The 23,996-nt window shown below is 41.2% G+C and overlaps 1 non-coding gene and 1 pseudogene across 1 annotated transcript; one reads left to right on the forward strand and one right to left on the reverse strand.

The window, feature by feature from the left end:
- Positions 1-856: 856 nt before the first annotated feature.
- LOC116479380 (large ribosomal subunit protein uL23-like) lies at positions 857-1,407 on the reverse strand (annotated as a pseudogene).
- Positions 1,408-21,721: 20,314 nt separating this feature from the next.
- Positions 21,722-21,825, forward strand: LOC116479747 (U6 spliceosomal RNA). The gene has a single exon (XR_004251064.1). It is a non-coding gene; the product is annotated as a U6 spliceosomal RNA (small nuclear RNA).
- Positions 21,826-23,996: the final 2,171 nt, after the last annotated feature.

Here is a 23,996-nt window from a genome sequence, read left to right on the forward strand (position 1 = left end):
GCAACAAGGAGAAGTGCTGAGCCAAAGGGGAAAAGCCCCTTATAAAACCATCAGATCATGAGAACTCACTCGCTGTCATGGGAACAGCATGGCAGTAACCACCACCGTGATTCAATCACCTCCCACAGGGTCCCTCCCACGACATGTAGGGATTATAGGAACTACAATTCAAGATGAGATCTGGGTGGGGACACAGCCAAACCATATCAGTGCCCATCCACATTGGATCAGGGTTATCTCAGTGTCTTCCAGAAACACCCTCATAGATATGCCCAGAAATTGTGTTTTACCAACTATGTGTGTCTCTTAATCCAATCAAGTAGATGTCTAAAATTAACCATCAGAATATTTATGCCCGATTCATGGCTGAAATTTCAGGACAAAAGCCATGAAATCTCTATTTGTATTTGTATATCTATTAATGTATGTTATGTATATGTGATATTTTCTTAATTCCAGATAGCATTGCAAAATTCATTTATAAAATCCTCTAAAAGTGCTCTATTCTAACTTGGCTTGGAAAAAAATAAGCATTTATAGAGAAATATTCACCAAACCCTAGAAATATAAGAAATGATCAAATGTTTTTTAAGTTAACACGATTTGGATAAAACTTAGTTAAATAAGATTAATATAATATTTTTGGTGTAAAAAAAAACTGTGTCTTCAAAGCTATCACTATTGAATATAAAACAAACATAAATTCCTATTCTGCTTGAGTTCCAGTCCAATAAGCTAATATTATACTTACTAGAAACGTAAAATCTTAAAGCTTATAGATTTGATTCTAATTAATTTGTCATTCTTATGAAAAACGTTATTTTCTTATGGTGAAAAGATACACATATATTTAGAGTTAGCCAGCTGGACTCAGTTTAGATGGTCCCAATTTTGTTGCAACATCCAAAGCATCACAATCAGGAGCCAGTTGAACATATGCCTTCTTCTCTTTATCAGGACAAATGAGGGTGGTGACCTTGGCCACATCACTGTCATAGCGCTTCTTCTTCACAGCCTGTTTGATCTGGCGCTTCTGGCTTTAACATCCACAATGAACACAAGCATGTTGTTTTCTTCTATCTTCTTCTGGCTGACTCAGCGGTCAGCGGAAACTTGATGATAGCATAGTGGTCAAGCTTGTTTCTCCTGGGGGTGCTCTTCCGAGGATATTTGGGCTGCCTCTGGAGTCGCAGTGTCTTGGGCTGCCTGAAGGTGAGTGACATGCGGATCTTCTTTTTTGCGTGTGGCTGTGGACACCTTTCAACACTGCCTTCGTGGTGTTGAAAGCCTTCGCTTTGGCTTTGGCTTTAGGAGGGGCAGGAGCTTCCTTCGCTTTCGGTGCCATCTTGTGAAAAGCGAAAAGCATTATTTCAAAAATAATTTGTTTACAGTAAATCTGCCTAACAGTAGTTTCCAAAGTACCTGTGGTAATTTTTAACCTTAAACTTAAGCTAAGTAAAAGATTTGCCTTAAATATCTAGACCATTTATAAATAAGATACAATACTAAAACGTTAATTACTGAACATAAATAATTCAAGTTTATATACTTTTGGCTTCCTATTTTTACAGAGAGACTAAAGATATTTTGACCCATTAATAAACATCTTTTTTTCTGCCACACTGAGAAATTGTATTATGAGGAAACACATCCCCGTAGATGTTGGGAGATGGTATATTCCTACATTTTCTAACCTACTATAGAATGCTTATATACGACAGTTTATAACTGTCTACTTCCTAGTTTTCTCTGGAAAATAAGAGATTACTAAGTATTAAAATTATAATCAATATATGTAAATAAAACTACTAGAAATAATAGAATAACTAGAAACAACTCTGCAAAACATGCAGGAAAAGTAGGGCATGTTTCACAAGTAAAGTAGGTTGTATTTTTTATAAGGAAAATGATACACAAGATACAAATAAAAAGAGATACCTAACCTTCCCTGTGTTATATTTGTATGGGTAAAATATTATGTTTTCAGAAATTATATAAAATTCCCAGAAATGTGTCAATGTCCTCCTTATCCATGCTATGTGCCAGTATAGAGTAATGAGTCATAATTCCAATTATTATTTTAAATTTTGTGCCAGGTACACTGGCTCATGCCTGTAATCCCAGCACTTTGGGAGGCTGAGGCGGGTGGATCACAAGGTCAGGAGATCCAGACCATCCTGGCTAACCCGGTGAATCCCCGTCTCTATTAAAAATACAAAAATTAGCCAGGTGTGGTGGCGGGCGCCTGTAGTCCCACTCGGGAGGCTGAGGAAGGAGAATGGCGTGAACCCAGGAGACAGAGCTTGCAGTGAGCCAAGATCGCACCACTGCACTCCAGCCTGGGTGACAGAGCAAGACTCTGTCTCTAAATAAATAAATAAATGTTGTATGCCACAGAAAAAATCGAATATCCTTGTCAGTTGTGGTATAATGAACTCTCATCAGATCTTTCATCACAGCCATTTCATTCTCTATGTTATTTAGATATTACTTCCCCCTGATGCTTTCCTGAAAGCTCCTGCAATCAGCTACAGGTCAGAATGTTCATCTCCAACACAGGACTCCCTCTGAGACTCACGGAAAAGCCCATGACAGGTACTCTGGTTATAGGCTTCTGATGATATTGCTTAAATAACTTTAAGACCATGCACTTGACTCAGCGAAGATCTCCAGAAGTCTGATTGAGAAATTGATGGGTTCATGACACTGCTAACCCAAGATCCAGCAAGACTGGAATTGATTACATGGCACTGAATGAACTGATGAAAATTGATTATAATTTTATAGCTTTTTGGAGCACTGCTGGTTCTTTAATGTTCTAGTTTCTGGATTTAAGAAATCTCTTTCTCTTAATCTAACTGTAACTTACAACAATTTAGTAGATTATACTTTTGTAAACAGAAATGAAGCATTTATCTTTTTTCCCTGCCTGATTTTTCCAGAATTTTGAAATCCTTACTGAATACTCTTATTTTCACGATGATATAGTTGTTAGCAAAAGTCCAGTAAGAATCTATTCACCTTATAACAGGACATAATTGGAAATTTTGGTTATTTTACTGGAATATCATATTTAGGACGTGTACCTAAGATCAGTTATGACCAGCAATTTTAAGGAAGTAAGGTTGACTTTTATGGAGACAATGCTTACAAAGCACTGTGAGAAATGGGAAAGTTCTTCCTCAAAGATTATAAAGTCACAACTATCCACTATGTGTGTGTGCGTGTGTGTGTGTGTGTGTGTGTTCCAAACCAGTTGTCCTAGCTTGCTCCAGCAGGCCTGGACAGAACTAGACAAGCCCCAGCCCGTAGTGCAGGCCATTCCTTATTTGGAGATGCTTCCTTAACTATCCCTGGGCAACTTCCTTTTCTTTCTTTGTTCTATTCCCCTTACCTAATTAAGAAAGTTTTAAACTAACAGCCAATCAGGTAAAGTGTAAAATGTGAGGTCCTATTCCAGCCAATGGAAACTCGACACAGCAATAGGGTAGACACATCAGGTTATAAGTAACTCTCTCCTTTGTTTGGTGTGCTCTTGTGGCTGGACAGCTATTGAGTAGCAGCCTTTATGCAGAAAGTAAAGCTTGCCTCGCTAAGAGATCATTTGTTTCCAAGTTAATTCTTTTTTTTTTTTTTTTGGAACACCAAAAACTTCATTCCCAACAGCACTCTGAGAAAAGCCAGCCTGATACCTAGATTACAGGGTTCACAGCCTTACAGGTTAGTAAAGAAGGTCATTTCCTGGTAGGCCCAGGAATTTAGGGATATTTTGGGGGCTTCAAGAAGAGAGGAATTCACACAAAGCTATGAGGACTACAGCTGAAATCTGATAGTATGTTCTTAGCTTGGCTTTTAGCCTGAATTAGACCTTTAAAAGTCAAATCTGAGATTCTGTATGAAAACTTCCAGCAAAGAAACTTGAAAGCACCTATGTGGTCATCTCCTGTTCTTGCTGCACTTATGTAAATAATCAAGCAAAATCTAACAAAACTAGACTTATTTTTAAAACAAGAATAGTCTTACTTTATCATCAAAAATGATGGTTACTACAGAGAGAAATTTTATGTTTCAATGGAAAACTACAACATGGCCGGGCATGGCAGCACATGCCTATAATTCCAGCACTTTGGGAGGCCAGGAGTTCAAGACCAGCCTGGGTGACATGGTGAAACCCCATCTCTGCCAAGAATGCAAAACTTAGATGGGCATGATGGCATGTGCCTGTAGTCCCAGCTAATCATGAGGCTGAGGAGGGAGGATCGCTTACACCCAGGAGGTAGAGGTTGCAGTGAGCTGTGATTGCACCTTTGCACTCCAGACTGGGCGACAGAGCCAGACCCTGTCTCAAAAAACATTTTTTTAAAGGAAAACGATAGCTATTGTGGACTATCAGATTCTAGTCTTGTTTCTTGTTTTGGGGCTATTTTTACCTCTTTATAAACTGGATCCTGCCATCTGATGAATTTTGTCCCACAATGATACTTGTGGAATAAGAAGCCAAGTATTGTCTCTCCTACTAATATATCTCTTGTCAGTTAATTTGAAGGTCTCCAGCCCTGGAACAAAGTTAGAAGAGGATGGTTTTGCTCCCCATAATGCGTAACCAAATTGTGGTACATTCATGCAATGGAATACTATTTAGCCATAGAAAGGAACAAACTATCAACTCACACAAAGACACGAGTGAATCTTGCGTGCACATTGCTAAGTGGAAGAAGACAGTCTGAGGAGGATACACACACTGTGACCTCATTTAATGAGACACTGGAGAAGGCAAACTACACAGATGGGAAGCCACTGGCTCCATGGGGTGGAGGTTTGAAGCATTCCATATGATACTTTAATAGTGGGATACCTGCCACACTGCATTTGTCAAAATATGCAGAATTTCATGGCCAAATGGGTAAATCAAACTCTATTCAAATTAAATAAAATTACTCAGGATGTGGAGTATCCCAGGACAGAATACATCATGTGAAAAAGAATTTATGCTACAAATTACTATGGTTTGGGTGTGGTTTGTCCCCGCAAAAACTAGTGTTGAAATTTGACCCCCAATGTGGCAGTGTGGGGCGGTGGGGCCTAGTGGACAGTGTTTGGGTCATGGGGATGGATCCCTCATGAATAGATTAATGTCCTCCGTGGGTGTGAGTGAGTTCTGCTCTCACAGGAATGGATTAATTCCTGCAGGAGTAGGTAATTAAAAAGAGTCTGGCTTCCTTGGCTTCCCTCTTGCTTTCACTTTTGCTATGTGATCTCTGGTGTACCCCTTGCTCCCCTTCCACTTTCCACCATGAGGTGAAAAAGACTGAGGCCCCCCCAGATGCAACTGCCCAATCTCGGACTTTCCAGCCACAAGTATTGTGAGCCAAATGAACCTTTTTTACGTATAAATCACCCAGCCTCAGGTATTCTGTTACAGAAGCACAAAATCGACTAAGACACAAATGTAGGTAAAAACTCACTGAAGGTGCAGGGAAAATGGTGTTGGCCTAAGTCACTTTGAAAATGAATAGAATCTGTAGGCTGAAGGCAAATGAACGATACTTCATCATTGGATTCCATTTTATAAAGTTCTTTCCAACAGAAGCAATTGTGAACAATTGTAAAACCACAGTGTCTGTATCAGGAATAAAACAATGACTTACATAAGTTGCAGATGGTGGGAACCAGATTTCTCACTGTTGAAGTGGGAGGTTAAAAATTAGCAAGGCGAGAAGGCTAGAATGATTCCTGTGATAGTACATCAGAGGTGGAGACATCCACGTAAACTTATGTTTAGTTTCATATAGATACACACAGTTCTACATAGAAAACTTTATAATTAAGTGTGTATAGGTAGGTTAGACACACGCATGTACTTCCTAGCATTGCTAATGAGGGACAAGATACAATGTGCTCATTCAGCAGCCAGATGTAAGTTTTCCTACCATTCTGAAAGAATCAGGCTCTTTGAAGAAATGTCTGATACTAGAACTGGGACAGTAAATATAGGAGCCAGGATAATCTGGAAGTATCAGAAAGTAAGTAAGTACTAAAAAATTAAAATATATCAAAGAAAAATGAGCCAATAAAAACAGCTACCGATGGCCAACACGGGAATGAATTGTGCAACATAATGCTGCAGTGTTGAATACTAATTGAAGCTTAAAGTAATTATCTAGGTGTCTGTATTTGTATACATAGGTGAATAAGCAAATGGAGTTGCATAGAAATCTCCTTTGCAAAAGAATTCCAAATAGTTGATGCAGACACTCAGCCATCAAGAAGGTGGAGCCAACTCCTCACTCCATAAGTGCGGGCTCTGCATAGTGACTTGCTCCAAAAGAACACATGCAGTATGGACAAGGAGGAAAAATAACTTCACAGTGGAGAAACCTGACAAATGGTAGCTCTGCCAAACGATCCAAGTGAACATCAAACGTGACAGTTCACCTTGAGAACATGAAGTGACAATGGGGGGCATTCTACAAAATTCCTGACCAATCCTCCTCAGTACTATCAAGGTCATCCTGAGATGGAAAGCCTGACACACTGTCACAGCCAGGAAGAGCCTACGTGATGACTGCACGTCATGCGGGATCCTGGATGGGATCCTGGCTCAGAGTAAGACAGAACTAAGGGAATCCAAATGAAATATGAACTTTAGTTAACAATAGTCTATCAGTGTTGGTTCATTAACTGTGACAAATTATGTAAGATATTAATGAGCCATGTGAGACACACGGATAGAAGATGTTAATGAGAGGAAACTAGCTTGTGGCTACATGGGAAATCTCTGCTATTTTTTTGGCAATTTCTATGTAAGTAAAAAAAATGTAAAATAAAACTTTATTTAAAACACTTTTTTTAACACTTCCTTGTTTAATTATTTATACCATGAATTACTAGTAATTGACACTGTTAACTAGTCCTGTTTTTTTAAATAAGAGCGTTTATGACACAAAAAATTAAACAGTGCAGACTGATATATAAATCAAAACAAATGTTCTTCACATGTTTTCTGTTACAGTAGTAACACATATGTGTTACTTTGTAAAAATATGTTCCAATGGCAAATTGATTCATTGTGATGGGATCACTTATTCCAAAGACTTCTTGTCTTTATTTTGTTCCCAAATTTTGTTCACAAAATTTATTTTGTTCCCAAATTTATTTTGTTGTATTATGGCTACCTTTTAGCCATAATACAATAGAATCAAATATTGGCCACTGAGAAAAAATATTCAAAGAAAGAAAGAATGTGAACAGAACTTATGACCATGACGATTCAATGTTTTACCACAATGCTTTCTAAAACAGAAGAGTGTAAAAGGATATTCAAAGTCAATTTCCTCAGCGAGGCTTTGCAGAAAATGAGGAAACTACAAAAACAAAAATGGCAGGACATTCTATGGGTGATTTTAAATGTTGCTATGTTTTATGGGAAAAAAAAACTTTACCTTTTAAAGAATCACAAAGAATTATTGGAAACCCAAACTCTGGAATGTTTGCAAATTTAGTTGGGCTTCTATGTAATTATGTCTGTATAGGTAGCCATGAAGTTGATGATTTTTTAAAAATCTGTGCCTTATTTGTGTAATAAAATACACAATGAATAATTAATGCTCATAGGAAAACCTTATGAAGGGAAAACAAATCTTGGGGACCCAAAATCACTAAGCTAAAGGGAAAAGTCAAGCTGGGAACTGCTTAGGGCAAATCTGCCTCCCATTCTATCCAAAGACACCCGTCTGCTCACCGAGATAAATGCATATCTGATTGCCTCATTTGGAGAGGGTAATCAGCAACGCGAAAGAATGAAACCATTTGTCTCTTACCTACCTATGACCTGGAAGCCCCCTCTCTGGCCTTCTCACCTTTCTGGACTGAACCCATGTACATCTTACACATATTGATTGATGTCTGATGTCTCCCTAAAGTGTATAAAACCAAGCTGTGCCCCGATCACCTTGGGCCCATGTTGTCAGGACCTCCTGAGGAGACATCATGGGCGCGCATCCTCAAGCTTGGCAAAATAAACTTTCTAAAAAATCTGAGAACTGTCTCAGATTTTCAGGGTTCACACATGTCAGGTAGGATGTCAATGTTTATAAAACAGACATTATTCTATCTACTATTAGAAATATGCTGCCAATTAACCTTAGACTTTCTCAACAAACTAAAAAATGTTGATGAGGTACAAATAATATATCTAAGCTTAAATAGTGTTGCTAGTTTTAATATACCTACTTTTCAATTTTTCAATACTATTTTTACTAATTTAACACTGTAAGAAAAATGAGTAACTAAAACATGAATAAAAGTGTTTACAGGGGGTGCACATGTTTCCTCCAGCCTCTGCCCATCCCCAGCTTTCATTCCAACTGTCCTGATGGTGGCTCTAAGCATCTCTCCTTTCTCTATACCGAGATCTCTCCCCAGAAACAAACCCAAATCTTACTATATGTTATGGCACGTTATGATGATGAGCAGCGATGAGCAGCCGAAGCCTCAAGGAAGGGATGCTTTTGTAAAACAAGACTTGTAGAATATAACGTGTGAAAGTAAAGCCCGTGGCAGAGCTCCCTTCTCAGCACACGGGGAGCAGACAGGAAGCTTTCGCCTCACATTCCTCAATGGCCTGCAGCCATATTGGCATTCATGATAGTCATTGGTATTGTTGTCCAAATATTTTCAGTTCATTTTTTATGAATGCATTCTGACTGTTCCATCCCACCTACTTAAATTTTCCCACGGCCACATGACTTTTTTTTTTTTTGTCAGTGGAAGTCAGAAGAAATACCATGTGACTTTTTCAGGAGAAATCTCCAAGAAACAGAGTTCCATTCTGCAGGCTTTTTTCTCTTTTCTATAGCAATGGGGATCTTATTGATAGTCCCTCCTTCCGTCTGGATTCCTGTGTTAGGATGGCACAGCACAGAGCTACCTCTCGCCTGACCCGTGATGAGACGTAAATAAATGACGGAGAAGATTTTTGAGCCACTGATATTTGGAGGTTGTTTGTCACCACAGTTTAACCTAACTCCCATTGACTGATGCACGGCTGAAAAATGAGTCCGAACTGGATCTGGACAAGACATGTGAAGAGCGCTCCAGACTGAGTAAAATTCAAGTGTTTTCTCAAAGATAACAGTGAGCACGACATGTTATAGGGGTGGGTGTGGGATAAATAAGGTATATCATGTGAGAATAATAAGAAATGCAACTTTAAAAGACGGTGCTGATTTGGACTGTGGAGAGATTCAAATGCCCTGCTTAGCATTTGAGATTGTGAGGGATGAACAAACTAATTAAGAGCCCAAAATGAAAGCTTGGGATAAATAGCTGAGGGTGTCTAATATACCAATTTTTCATCCTAGAATGGGCAGAGTCCTTGACCCCATTCTAGGGAGACTTCCAAAAAAAAAAGACCTGCATTTCTTCAACGACCCACACTGAGAGACTTTCCTGCACTTTTGGCCTATGGCTAACACTCCTCACCTTTCATTCTGTCATCAGTGTTTTGGGGATGCACCTTTAACTCTCTATGATTTACGGGTTATTAAGTGGCCCTTATAATTCCCTCCAGAGGTGGAAAAGACTAATGATGATGGTGTCTGAGCTCACAGCAGCAAGCAGGCATGTGTGCTCAGCAGCCACGTGGCTCATCTGCTAGGAGCTTACTAAATACAATGTTCTACAACATTGCTTAACACAAGGGGAGACGCTGCTGACTCAGAGGGTTTAATTGTTCACCTACTTCTTTTTCTGCCCTCTTGGGCTCCTAAAATGAAAAGAACCCTGGGGTGATAAAGTGAGTCAAAGGGGTGCCAGCTGCATCACAGCAAAATAGATTCCTAAAAAATACCTGGCCTAAGATGACAGCCTTGGCTGGATAAGTTTGAATGTGCTGATAGTGGACATGGTAGAGTGAAGGCGGTTAAAATATTCATATTAAAGAACTTCCACACAGATTGCAAGAAAAGAGAGAGGAATGGAGATGGCAGCACGATTCCCTACAATGAAAGCAGATGCTTTGAGACCAGTTATATTTGTTCTGAAAAAAATAAAGACAGAAACCAAAGTTTAGCCTGAGGCTACAATTAATTTGGCAATAAGCGAGAGGCACATATGGCATAGACAGATTTAAACATTTCTCCCTTATATTAATACAAATACTAAAATTACAAATACTTTCCAAATAAAACAAATATTTTTAAAATTTAATGAATAAACACTGGAGTCTATAGTAGTATTTGAAGGAGATCTCACAAACGGGTCTGGTTTTTGAAGGTTAGAACTGGTGGTCTAGAGAATTCACTTCATTCCAGAGAGAGAAAGAGAGGAATCTTTCTTACGCTCTTCTTGAACTATGGATACAGCAGAAGAAAACATGAGGATTTCACAGATTTAGTGTGCAAAAAGTCACTGGGTACTCTAAGAAGTCTGGGATTCTTCTGCTGCAAAAACAAGTTTGTTGAGAAAAAATGAGTTGGAGGAGGCAGTTATTGAATTGAAGCAGAATTGTTTTTACTAATCTGCTTATTACCCACTCTGTAAGGTGGAAACAAATTATTCATGCACAAGGTCCTCTTACTGTTCCTGGAATGCAGTGGAAAGAGAACAGATTAGTTTTTCTCCTCAGAACACAACCACTGGAAGCATCCTACCTCAGATGAGATATTGCTTAATTATTTTCAAAAGACAGTGAAAAATGATGGATGTAAACGTTTGCTACAAAATAAATACATGCTAGAAACAGAAGCATCTGGATCACAGCTATATTAGAGCTACCTGTGTTCCCCTGTCACTGAGATTAAAACAAAAATGTCCAATACAATCATTCATAGCATAGGAGAGGGGAAGTTGAAGGATGGAAAGGCCAGTCATAAAAGGATTTCAGAATTTCAGTCCATAAGGAAGTGGCTTTGTGCATTGTCTGTTACTGTGCGCAAGGTGAAGTCTGGAGAAAGAAAACGTGCAGTAACAAGGGCTCTTTTGCCCATCTCACCTCTCTAGATACCAAGTTTCAGACACGTTGCATTTTAATTGAAAGGTTGATATAATTTTTTAAAAAATAACACTTGCGGTGTTTGAAGTGACAAATGCCGCTGTGACAAAAAAGCAGGGAAAAGGAATTTAAAAAAAAGAAAGCAAACAACAACAAAAACCCCACAAAAAAGCAAACAACAGACAAACAAAAAACAGAGGAAGAACCCTGGGCTGTGACTACTTCCAGGAAGGGGCTACAAGAGGCAGCTGGAAATTCTATTTGCTTTGCAACTGTGAGTTTTCTGGCCTGCTTCCTGTCTAAAGTATATTACTTTGTTTTTGGTTCATGAAGTTATCCCTTTCTGTTTTCTGGAACAGCTATGTATTTTCTTTATCTATCATCTATCTATCTACCTGCCTATCATCTATCCGTCTATTTACTATCTTTTCTACCTTTCATTATCAAGAGCTTGGATCAAGCAGGATAGAATTCCAGTGTGTGTTCACTCTACCATTTAAAACAAGAGCTCTTGTAGGCATTCTCCATCACACCATAAACCTGAGCTTTCTAAAACAGGGTGTGGCAAACTAGCATCCATGGGCCATGTCTGACACAGTCTGTGTTTGTAAGTAAAGTTGTAATGGGACACAGCCACATACGTGTGTTATATAATGTCTCTGGCTACTTTCATGGTATAATGGAAGAGCTGAGTCATTGAGAGAAGGACCACATGGGTTGGAAAACCTACAATATTTAACATTTAGCCCTTTGCAGAAAATATTTGCTGACTCTTGTTTTAAAAGATCTTTGTTTAGAATGCTACCTATTGCCTTCTGGGTAGAATCACAACTCTTTACCACAATCAACACAGCTTCAGCCCTGCTTCTATATCCAGCCTCATCTATTATTTCTGCTTCTCCTCCTTATTTTCCTTCTGGCCATGCTGATGGATTGTCAGCTTCCTGGATGTGCGAGAATCTCTCCTCCCTTCCCGACATTCTCATGCTTTCCCTCTGCCTCTCAAGGACTTCCTGTCCCATCTCTCATGACAAATCTCTTCTTCATTCTTTAAGATGCAGCCCCTTTGCTCCTTCCTTAAAGATGTCTGTCTAGCTTCATTTTGGGTGACATGCTCCTTCTGCATCTCCCAGAGCCAGCCTGTGTGTCAGCTACGGCATTTCTTTGCCTCTCTGTGTCATATATCACCAAATCTGCCTAAGCTTGCATGAGTCACTGCATGACAACTTCAGACTCCACCAGCATTGTCCCCACTAACCACGAGGCTTAGACATTTGTCCAGTATGCTCGGGGTTGTGGGGTGGTAGCAGTAACCAGCTGGTGAGCATCATTTCTTACACCAGAATCAAATCTGTAGATCTCTGCCATTCATAAGTATTTGGAGTTTAAAATTAGCATAGATTTTCCTTAAAATAAGAATAAATGGCTTGAGTAGGCTTTTGGAACATAGGATATTTCTGCTGGTTCATTTCGGTGTTCAGTATTCCCACAGGAATCTAAACACAACTCTGCTCTTAGCTGTGCGACCCTGGGAAAGTCACTCAATTTCCCTCAGCTAAATTTTGCTGTGTGAGTAATGAGAAGAGAGTTGTGATTTGTATTTAGTGAGTAATAACAAACAAAAGGCATTTAGCTTTCTGGAACCTGGTATGTAGTAGATCCTCATGAAATACTAGCTCCGTTGATAAAACTAGACCAAAAAGAGCTTTCAGAGTCAACAACAGCATCATGCAGTGAAGGACGTAGATGAGAAGCTGCTGCTGCTGCTGCAGCCTGCAGCTCCTGGAGGACAGTTTTGTCCGTGACTTAGCAGGAACGCACTACCTTTCTATGAGGAGACACTGCCCACAGAAACCAAGGCCATTCTTTGAAGACAAACATGTTTTAATAGACTTTACATTATGTAATAGTGTAATATAAATAATAATTTATTAATAATAATGTGAAATTATTTATATTATTATGTTACGACTTTTGTACAGAGCTTTACATCTAGAGATTCTGAATGGTACTTGTACCAAAACAGAGATATAAACCAATAGAACAGAACAGAGCCCTAAGAAATAATACCACACATCTACAACTATCTGATTTCTGACAAATCTGACAAAAACAAGAAATGGGGAAAGGATTCCCTATTTAATAAATGGTGCTGGGAAAACTGGCTAGCCATATGTAGAAAGCTGAAACTAGATCCCTTCCTTACACTTTATACAAAAATTAATTCAAGATGGATTAAAGACTTAAATGTTAGACCTAAAACCATAAAAACCTTAGAAGAAAACCTGGGCAATGCCTTCAGGACATAGGCATGGGCAAGGACTTTATGTCTAAAACACCAAAAGCAATGGCAACAAAAGCCAAAATTGACAAATGGGATATAATTAAACTAAAGAGCTTCTGCACAGCAAAAGAAACCACTATCAGAGTGAACAGGCAACCTACAAAATGGGAGAAAATTTTTGCAATCTACTCACCTAACAGTGGGAGCTAAATAATGTGTGCACATGGACATAGAATGTGAAATGATAGACCCTACACACTTGAAAGAATTGGTGGCATGAGGCAGGTGGATGATGAGAAATTACTTAATGGGTACAATGTACATTATTCAGGTGATAGATACACTAAAATCCCAGACTTCTCCAGTACACAATTATTCATGTATTAAAATTCCTCTTGTACCCCTTAGATTTACACATATTAAAAAAGAAAATGAGCATGATTATAAAACAAGCAAAGATATGAACAGAAACACTTCTAAATAATATATATAGATGGAAAATAGACATATAAAAAGATGTTCTCAACATCATATCATTAGCAAACTATAGATTGTACATTAAGCAATAGTAAGATTCCTCTACAAAACTATTAGAATTGCTAAATCCAAGATACTGACAAATTGGCAGTTTCCTACAAAACATTTACTCTTACCATAAAATCCAATAATCACACTTCATTGTATTCACCCAAATGCTTTGAAACCTTGTATCCACACAAAAATGTGCACATGAATATTTACAGCAGTTTTATACATAATTGTCAAAAAATGGTAGCGACCAAGTTATCCTTCAGTATGTAAATGTATAAACAAACTGTTGTACATGCAGAAAATGGAGTATTAGTCAGTGATAAAAACAGATGAGCTATCGAGCCATGAAAAAACACAGAAGACCGTAAATCTTATTAGTAAGGGAAAGATATCAATCTGAAAAGCCTACATATTGTAGGACTCCAACTCTATGACATTCTGGAAAAGAAAAAAACATTGAACAGTACAAGGATAAATGGTTGCCAGGAGATATGTGGGAGGGAGGGATGATTAGGCAAACCTCAGAGAATTTTTAGGGCAGAGAAACTAATTGGTATGACACTACAGTGGTGGACACCTGTGATTATATATTTTCCAAACCTACAGAATGCATAATATTGAAAGTACATCCTAATATAAACTATAGATTTTGGGTGATAATCGTGTGTTGCAGCAGGTTCAGCCATGTAAAAAATGCCCCACTACGTTGCAGGCTGTTGATGGTGGAGAGGCTGTGTATGTTTGTGGGCATGGAGTGTATAGGAACTCTCTATACTTTCCACTCAAGTTTTGCTGAGAACCTAAAACTGCTCTTAAAATATGTAGTCATTAAATTATTAATAAAATCATGTAAAAATACATATAATGATAAAGCAAACCAAAAGAAAACTTCAGTAGCTATTTTAATAATAAGGGAAACATGGTTCAAAAAATAATATTACCGAGATTTTTAAAAAGTCATTTCATATTGAGAGAGGGGTTGATTAATTAGAAGGATATAATTTTAATTATGTATTTTCCTAATGACAGAGCTTTAAAGTAGGTGAAAGAAAAACTGACAGAACTATGAGGAAAAATAGTCCAAAAAGTTGTCATCAAAGCCTCAATACTTCTATATTTAATAATTGTCAGAAAAAGTAAACAAAAATTGATCAGAGATGTAGTATGCCTGAAGAACACTATGAACCAGTTTGATGTAATTGACATTGTAGGACACTTTGACCAAAAAAAAAAAAATCAGATAATTCCTTGTTAAAATTAACAAAGTACCTTTCCCAAGTCAGAACATATTCTGGGCTACACAACAAGTCTCAATACATTTAAAATTATTCAAGTTACACAGACATTGTACACAAATGTACATATCAGTTTTATTGTAATAGCCAAAAACTGAAAACAACCTAAATGTTTCTCAAATGAACTGATAACCTAAGTATGGCATATACCTACAATGGAATATTCATCAGCAGTAAAAAGGAATACACTATTGATACACACAACAACATGACAAATATGAAAATAAGTATTCTGAAAGAAGCCACATCAAAAAAAGAGTACATATGTTCTTATTCCATTTATATAAAACCTTATAAAACGCAAACTAATAAATAATTATAGATACTTATTAGTGGTTGTCTGGGGATGGTAGATGTGTGGAAGGAAGGGAAAGAGTGATATCAAGGGACAAGTGAACCTTGGAGGCATATGGCCACCATCTTAACAGTGAAGGCCTTTTTACTGTTGTATGCATATGTCAAAACTCTTCAAACTCTACACTTAAATATGGACAGGTTATTAAATATCCATTGCACTACAAAAAAGTCATTTTAAAATCTAAAAAATCAAAACGAATGTATCTTAACCTAACCTCAATATCCTTATTTTGAAAATCTGAAGATATTTTAATAATTTAACATTCAGTGCATAATTGTTCAGGGCCTCAATTAATCACAGCTATTGAAACACATCAATTAGCTGACCAAGAGTACCTGCCTATTTGTACAGTATTGATGTGCATTAGGGCACTCCATTCATATCAGAAGTTTTTGTTGATGGTCATATGTCACACCAAATAGGATATGATTTATCTTGCAACAAGAACTAAAATGTTAATTTAATTTGACACTGTAGATCAAGATCAAGTTACAGATAAACATTGCAGAAGACATATCCTTAATACTTACAGGTCAAATAAAGAATAAATAATCTGATTATTCTGTATTGCATGCCTGTTCTAAAACATCTCATAATACCCCATAAATGTACACACCTACCTTGTACTAACAAAAATTAAAAATAAAAAAATAAAGTGAATAATCATTTTAAAACCACTAATTTCAATGCTTGGCTGATTTAGATGAGGTTTTTCTTGTCTCTTTGTTCTGATTTCTCTACAGTATGCAACAATTGCTATCACTCTTAACAAAGAAATCCCAAAGAGACATCCAAGGTAAATTATTTCTATGATCCCAGGTCTGCTGAGATGTAGAATAGGAAAATTACACTCAAGGGACCACTTCAGTTGGTGAATATATGCCAGGCTGAGGGAAAGCACTTCCACAAATATTTTTTCCAGTCAACAATGGACACATCTCAAACACATATCAGAAGAAAACACAAAAAGAGACACTGATCTAAGAGAACATTTGTGTTAGTAAGTCATTTCATCTCTCTAGTTCTCTTTTTTATGATACTAAGTCTTAAATATTTTTATGTATCTGTTTCATGCAGGCCCACAGTACTTGGAGTTGATAATAAATTTTTTAGTTTTTAATATTTTCAGAAGATAAGTCACAGGCTTTCTTCTACTATCCTATTCCTACTGGAATTTCCATGGTCTCTCTTCAACAGCAGTGCACACACCGACATAATGCACTGCCTCTGAGATGCTCTTACGTCTGCTTTTGGAAATCTCAGTTCTTTGCTGGCTACTCTGAGTAGCTTCCAGCAATCCTTTTTCAACTGATTCCTCCTATTTAAGAGGATAATGTTTTTCATGTTAGCGAAAGTGTAGTACGCAAGATAACTATTAGCATAGAGAAAGAAGTAAAACGCATTACACATTGAATAAGTGAAATTAGTGCAGATATAGGACTAAAACTCTGCAGCTACTTCTTCCACTGAAATCTGGAACCCTTCAAAATCATGCAGAGTCAAAATTCATCATAACCCTAACACTAACACTAACCCTAACCCCTAACCCTAACCCTAACCCTTCAAAGCCATGCAGAGTCGAAATTCATCATAACCCTAACCCTAACCCTCACCCTCACCCTAACCCCAACCCCGACCCCAACCCTAACCCCGACCCCGACCCCCACCCTGACCCCGACCCCCAACACCGACCCTGACCCCCACCCCGACCCCGACCCCCACCCCCGACCCTGACCCCGACCCTAACCCCTAACCCCGACCCTCACCCTAAGCCTGACCCTAACCCTGACCCTCACCCTGACCCTGACCCCTAACCTGTAATTTTTTTTTTTGAGATGGAGTCTCGCTCTTTCTCTCAGGCTGGAGTACAGTGGCGCAATGTCGACTCACTTCAAGTTCTGCCCTCTGGGTTTTACCCTTCTCCTGCCTCAGCCTCCTGCACAGCTGGGACTACAGGCATGCACCACCTATGCCTGGCTAATTTTTTTGTAGTTTTAGTATAGACGGGGTTTCACCGTATTAGCCAGGATTGTCTCGATCTCCTAACCTCGTGATCCTCCCGCCTTGGCCTCCCAAAGTGCTGGGATTACAAGCGTGAGCCACAGCGCCCGGCCTAACCTGTAATTCTTGACTATAACACCTAACTCCTAAACTGTAACCTCTAATTCTTCTCTGTAACACCTAACCCTTAACTGAAGCCTAATCCCTAAATTCTCAATCTAACATTAACCATTTTTAGAAAGATTATAGAAATATGTACATTTTTAAGAATCAGTTGTTTCAACTAATGTCTACTTCTGTCGAGAAAATACAGATTTAAAAATCTTTATCATTCTGTCCTTTCACAATGTACTTTTATTTTCTTTGGCTTATACCTCTAAGCCACTGTACACAGGAAATATTCTGCTAACTTAAAATGCTTTGGTTTAATCAAACCACCCCTGTACCATTTCTGTGACTGCAGACCCATGAGTCACCTCAGGTGGGCATTTTGTCATGTGGCAGTGATGGCAGTTGCCCACCTCAGAGTCATGGGAGCATTTGATGACCTGGCACATATGCTCCAAAAATACTTCTGAACTCTCCAACCCCACTTCCCATCCTGTACCTGACTTACGAGGGAAAGAAGCAACTACTGCTTCTGTGCAGCTTCAGGTAAAGGAAAACTCAATAATATACATTGTCTTATACAAAAGTTTGATATTAATCATAGATTCTTTGACATATATTTTGGTTTTTAAAAAGCACTACATTGCTGTAGGGACCAGCCCCACAGGGGTGGTGGGTCTCTCCCCATGTGCGGAGATGAGAGAGTGTAGAAATAAAGACACAAGACAAAGAGATAAAAGAAAAGACAGCTGGGCCTGGGGGACCACTACCACCAATGCGCGGAGACCAGTAGTGGCCCCGAATGTCTGCCTGTGCTGTTATTTATTGGATACAAAGCAAAAGGGGCAGGGTAAGGAGTGTGAGTCATCTCCAATGATAGGCAAGGTCACGTGGATCACGTGTCCACTGGACTGGACACCTTCCCTGCCTGGCAGTCAAGGCAGAGAGAGAGAGGGAGAGAGAGAGAGCTTACACCATTGTTTCTGCATATCAGAGACTTTTAGTACCTTCACTAATTTTGCTAATGTCATCTAAAAGGCAGAGCCAGGTGTACAGGATGGAACATGAAGGCGGACTAGGAGCGTGACCACTGAAGCACAGCATCACAGGGAGACGGTTAGGCTTCCGGATAACTGATGTCACGCCCTCCATAAGAGGTGGAGGAGTAGAGTCTCCTCTAAACTCCCCCAGGGAAAGGGAGACTCCCTTTCCCGGTCCGCTAAGTAGTGGGTGTTTTTCCTTGACATTAACGCTACCGCTAGACCATGGTCCGCTTGGCAATGGGCGTCTTCCCAGATGCTGGTGTTACTGCTAGACAAAGGAGCTCTCTGGTGGCCCTGTCTGGGTATAACAGAAGGCTCGCACTCTTGTATTCTGGTCACTTCTCACTATGTCCCCTCAGCTCCTATCTCTGTATGGCCTGGTTTTTCCTAGGTTATGATTGTAAAGCGAGGATTATTATAATATTGGAATAAAGAATAACTGCTACAAACTAATGATTAATGATATTCATATATAATCATGTCTATGATCTAGATCTAGTTTAACTCTTGTTGTTTTATATATTTTATTATACTAGAACAGCTCATGCCCTCAATCTCTTGCCTCGGCACCTGGATGGCTTGTTGCCCACACATTGCAGTATTATTTTTCTTGATTACTGAGTTTTTTGATACTTCACTTGCTTTCATCCTATTCTTAGCCTTATTTGGGAGAAAAATCATCTGGGACACCTGGGTGGTGCTTATAGATCCAGAATCCAGGGGGTGTCACGTTCCCCACCTGCTGGGTCATTTCACTGAGAGGTGAGATTACAACTCGGGTGATTAGAGCAGCCTGTTCTTGGGAAGGCCTCGACCATGACCCAGAGGAAGGAACTGCAGGGCTGCAGCCTGTTCTTGGGAAGGCCTCGACCATGACCCAGAGGAAGGAACTGCAGGGCTGCAGCCAGCCCGTTCTGAGCTTGTGAAATAACAGCCTCTGGCCCTCTGAGCAGGGCTGTCACACCAAAGAAGGGGTCATTCCTAACCCTCTCTGGGTCGTATGTTGGGGGGTGCTTTAAACAGATGATCCTGCTTTCCTGTTCTCTGGCCCTGTCCACATCTGCTTTGTAAGGGCTCAAACTCCAAGAAGAAAGGAAGGGCTGATGAATCACTCCCAGAAGCCCTAGGCTCCCTCTGTCCTTCTACAAAATTCTACCCAGGACACCAGACATGCCCTCTCTTTTCCTGCCCGTGTATCTCCCTTGGTGTTCCCCAGAAGACTGGCTCTCTATAATTCTGTGAGCCTACACAAGGGGCCCGAATGACAGATCCCCAACAGCTATGAGCCCCCTAATAAGCAGGCAGACATTGGACAGGTCTCCTAAGAGGTACTTATCCCAGGGCCATCCAGTGGCTTCAAGATGCGGATAGGGCAGGGCTCCCTCAGGGGAGCACCGGTGATGGTGGGCATTCCCAGATGGAGAACAGCAGCTCAGGATGGAACAGAGCTTCTTACCACGTTGATCTAAATCATCTTCCAGCCTTCTGCGGTTCAGCTAATTACAATGGAAGAAATGCAAGAATTCCCAGGAAATTTGTTTAACAGACATATAATGATAGAAAACTTACCAGATTTTGCATGTGCTAAAGATAGTGTATATAGAAAGTAAAATGATGATGAAAAGAGCACTTACGCCGGGCGCCGTGGCTCACGCCTGTAATCTCAGCACTTTGGGAGGCCGAGGCAGGCAGATCACGAGGTCAGGAGATCGAGACCATCCTGGCTAACACGGTGAAACCTCGTCTCTACTAAAAATACAAAAACTTAGCAGGGCGTGGTGGCAGGTGCCTGTAGTCCCAGCTACTCGGGAGGCTGAGGCAGGAGAATGGCATGAACCCCGGGGGGCGGAGCCTGCAGTGAGCTGAGATCGCGCCACTGCACTCTAGCCTGGGCGACAGCGAGACTCCATCGCAAACAAAAAAAAAAAAAAAAAAGAAAAGAACACTTACTGAATATTGACTCCAATTATCTCAGTCCCACCAAGGAAGAGGCCCTATTGTTATCCCCATTATGCCAGAGGAAAAAAGGTACAGAGAGGGTCAGTGACTTGCTCAAGGTCACACAGCTATTAAGTAACTGAACTGACAGTCTACCCCAGGAAGCATGGGTCCAGGAAGGAAGAGAAAATCTAGAAATAGTGGGTAAGTATGCCTTAGAATGTATCATGTGTTACTAACGGCATTTCACATTAGAGAGCATGGAGGGAAAGGGGAGACAGCCTATATTTAGAGTAGGCATTAGTAACTCAGATGCTGGCACTGCCCTTTTTTAAAAGTAATGCTTAAAAAGGGTTCGTTGGCCAGGCGCGGTGGCTCACACCTGTAATCCCAGCACTTTGGGAGGCCCAGGCAGGCGGATCACGAGGTCAGGAGATCGAGACCATCCTGGCTAACACGGTGAAACCCCAGCTCTACTAACAATACAAAAAATTAGCCAGGCGTGGTGGCAGGCCCCTGTAGTCCCAGCTACTCGGGAGGCTGAGGCAGGAGAATGGCATGAACCCAGGAGGTGGAGCTTGCAGTGAGCCGAGATCACGACACTGCACTCTAGCCTAGGCGACAGAGTGCAACTCCGTCTCCAAAAAATAAATAAATCAATAATTTTTTTTAAAAAGGGGGTTTGTTCTCAGCTGGGCACACTGGCTCACGCCTGTAATCCCAGCACTTTGGGAGGCCGAGGCAGGCAGATCACGTGAGGTCGGGAGTTCGAGACCAGCCTAACCAACATGGTAAAACCCCATCTCTACTAAAAATACAGAATTAGCCGGGCATGGTGGTGCATGCCTGTAATCCCAGATACTCGGGAGGCTGAGGCAGGAGAATCGCTTGAACCCAGGAGGCGGAGGTTGTGGTGAGCCAAGGTCGTGCCATTGCACTCCAGCCTGGGCAACAAGAGCAAAACTCCATCTCAAAAAAAAAAAGTCGGGGGGAGGTTTGTCCTCATTTAGAACACTTGCAATTTAAACACTGAAGTGCTGAAGTTAAGAATGAGGACTTTTTTGGCTACTCAAGTGAAGCAGTGGGAATAGAGAAAGAAATCTGTACATGCTTGTGACCAGTTAGTTGTAAATGCCACTGCACTTGAACTAACCAAGGATGTGGACTTTTGGGCTCATTTTGGCAGCACAGGTACTGCAAGTGGAATGACACAGAGATGAGCATGGTCCCTGTGCAAGGATGACACAGAAATACATGAAGCTCCATACTGTTTTAAAAAAGAAGATAAGAGGTCGGGTGCAATGGCTCACGCCTGTAATCCCACCACTTTGAGAAGCCGAGGTGGGCGGATCACTTGAGGTCAGGAGTTCTAGACCAGCCTGGCCAACAAGGTGAAACCCCAACTCTACTAAAAATACAAAAATTAGCCGGGCGTGGTGGTGCGCGCCTGTAATCCCAGCTACTGGAGAGGCTGAGGCAGGAGAACCACTTAAACCTTGAAGGCAGAGGTTGCAGTGAGCCGAGATCGTGCCACTGCACTCCAGCCTGGGTGACAGAGCCAGACTCCATCTCAAAAAAATAATAAAATAAATAAAAAAGAACGTAGACTTTCGAGTCTGACAATTAAGAGAGGCCAGCCTGGGCAACATAGCAAGGTCACGTGCCTAAAAAAATAAAAATACATTAAAAATGTGTTGAATTCATTTAAATCTAACAGTATAAATATTTCAACATTTTAGGCCCCATTGCTTTACATTCATTGGTCTTTAATGGGTAACGAGCAATCTTTAGTCCACATGGCAGGATGTAAAGAGAGGACTATCACTCTACTCTGTTCTGTACCTCAGACAGCTGCAGTCTGTTCTCCACCCCTCGAAGGGGGTCCAGTCCCAATAGACTCAGTCAGTCAGTACTGCTTCTCCACAACCGTGTTGTCCTGTTGTTTCTAATCCTTAAAAAGAAATTTAAAAATAGAAAACCACAAAATCATTTTATAAAAATTAGAAAATGTGGATAAGCGGCCGGGCGCGGTGGCTCACGCCTGTAATCCCAGCACTTTGGGAGGCCAAGGCGAGCAGATCACAAGGTCAGGAGATCAAGACCATCCTGGCTAACAGGGTGAAACCCCATCTCTATTAAAATACAAGGAAAATTAGCCGGGCGTGGTGGCGGGCGCCTGTAGTCCCAGCTACTCGGGAGGCTGAGGCAGCAGAATGTCGTGAACCCCGGAGGCGGAGCTTGCAGTGAGCCCAGATGACGCCACTGAACTCCAGCCTGGGTGACAGAGTGAGACTTCGTCTCAAAAAAAAAAGAAAAAAAGAAAATGTGGATAAGCAAAAAGAAGAAAATTAAAATGCCTAAAAAAGATACTGAAACAAAGTGGTAATTGAATCACTCCAGACCCAACAGGGTCTCGGATGTGGCATGCATCATTTTATCTCTGCTTTCCACGTGGGCTCCTACCTCTGTCTTAGAACCCAGCCTTCTGCTGTACAATCTATCGCGATCATCAGCTGGGCCCAGGCGACCTCAGCATCACTACTAATAACCTGCCAGGAACCCATCCCCTGTCTGAACCGTGGTTTATTGCTCAAATCTTCCACCAGAGGCTTGGGCTGCTTTCACATCTTCACTGGAACAAACACTGAAATGTTTATCCTGCGTCTTATGCATTTATTGACTTTTTTCCTTCCAATTAGACCTTGACTACCTTTGAAAACAAACTTAAGGCCGGGCACGGTGGCGCGCACCTGTGGTTTGGGAGGCTGAGGAGGGAGGATCGCTTGACCCCAAGAGGTTGAGGCTGGAGTGAGCTCTGATTGCGCCGCCGCACTCCAGCCTGGGCCACAGAGCCAGACCCTGCCTCCAAACAAACAACTCAAGGTCTCCGGGTACCTTCGGAACTCACCGTATAAAACACCAAAAAAAAAAAAACCCACAAACCCACAAAAAAAAACTATAAACTCCACAAGGGCAGAGGCTGGACTGCACCCGTGCCAGGACTTGGGGTGTTCAGTCATTTCCCCGCCACCTTTTGACCAGGTCTGCGAGGACCCCATTCCTGCCCCAGGATCGCCCCGTCGTGCCTGGAACGCCGAGGGTCACGGAGGTCAGCCGTGGTCAGGCTGCTCTAGGCTTCCCCTGAGGGAGCCGCCCGCAGGGCCCACCTGGGTGGAGCCCCACGCCGAGGCTGAGGTCGGAACTCCGCTCGGACCCAGGCACGTCCCCTGGGGGTCTGCGTTCCGGAGGCGCCCTCCTCCCCCGCGCTAGGAAAGCGCTGCCCCCCACTGAGCCGCGACCCCAGCTTGACTCAGCTGCGCCTGCGCCGGAGCCAGAGCCAGAGCCAGGGCGGGCGGCGCGGGGTCAGCCGTGGGTCACGACTCCCTCGGCTCCGCTGCAGGGCGGGGGTCGCGGCGCCCTCCCCCACCAACCCCGCGCCCCACGC

The sequence above is a fragment of the Hylobates moloch genome, unplaced genomic scaffold (assembly GCF_009828535.3).
Source record: "Hylobates moloch isolate HMO894 unplaced genomic scaffold, HMol_V3 SCAFFOLD_12, whole genome shotgun sequence".
Lineage (NCBI taxonomy): Eukaryota > Metazoa > Chordata > Mammalia > Primates > Hylobatidae > Hylobates > Hylobates moloch.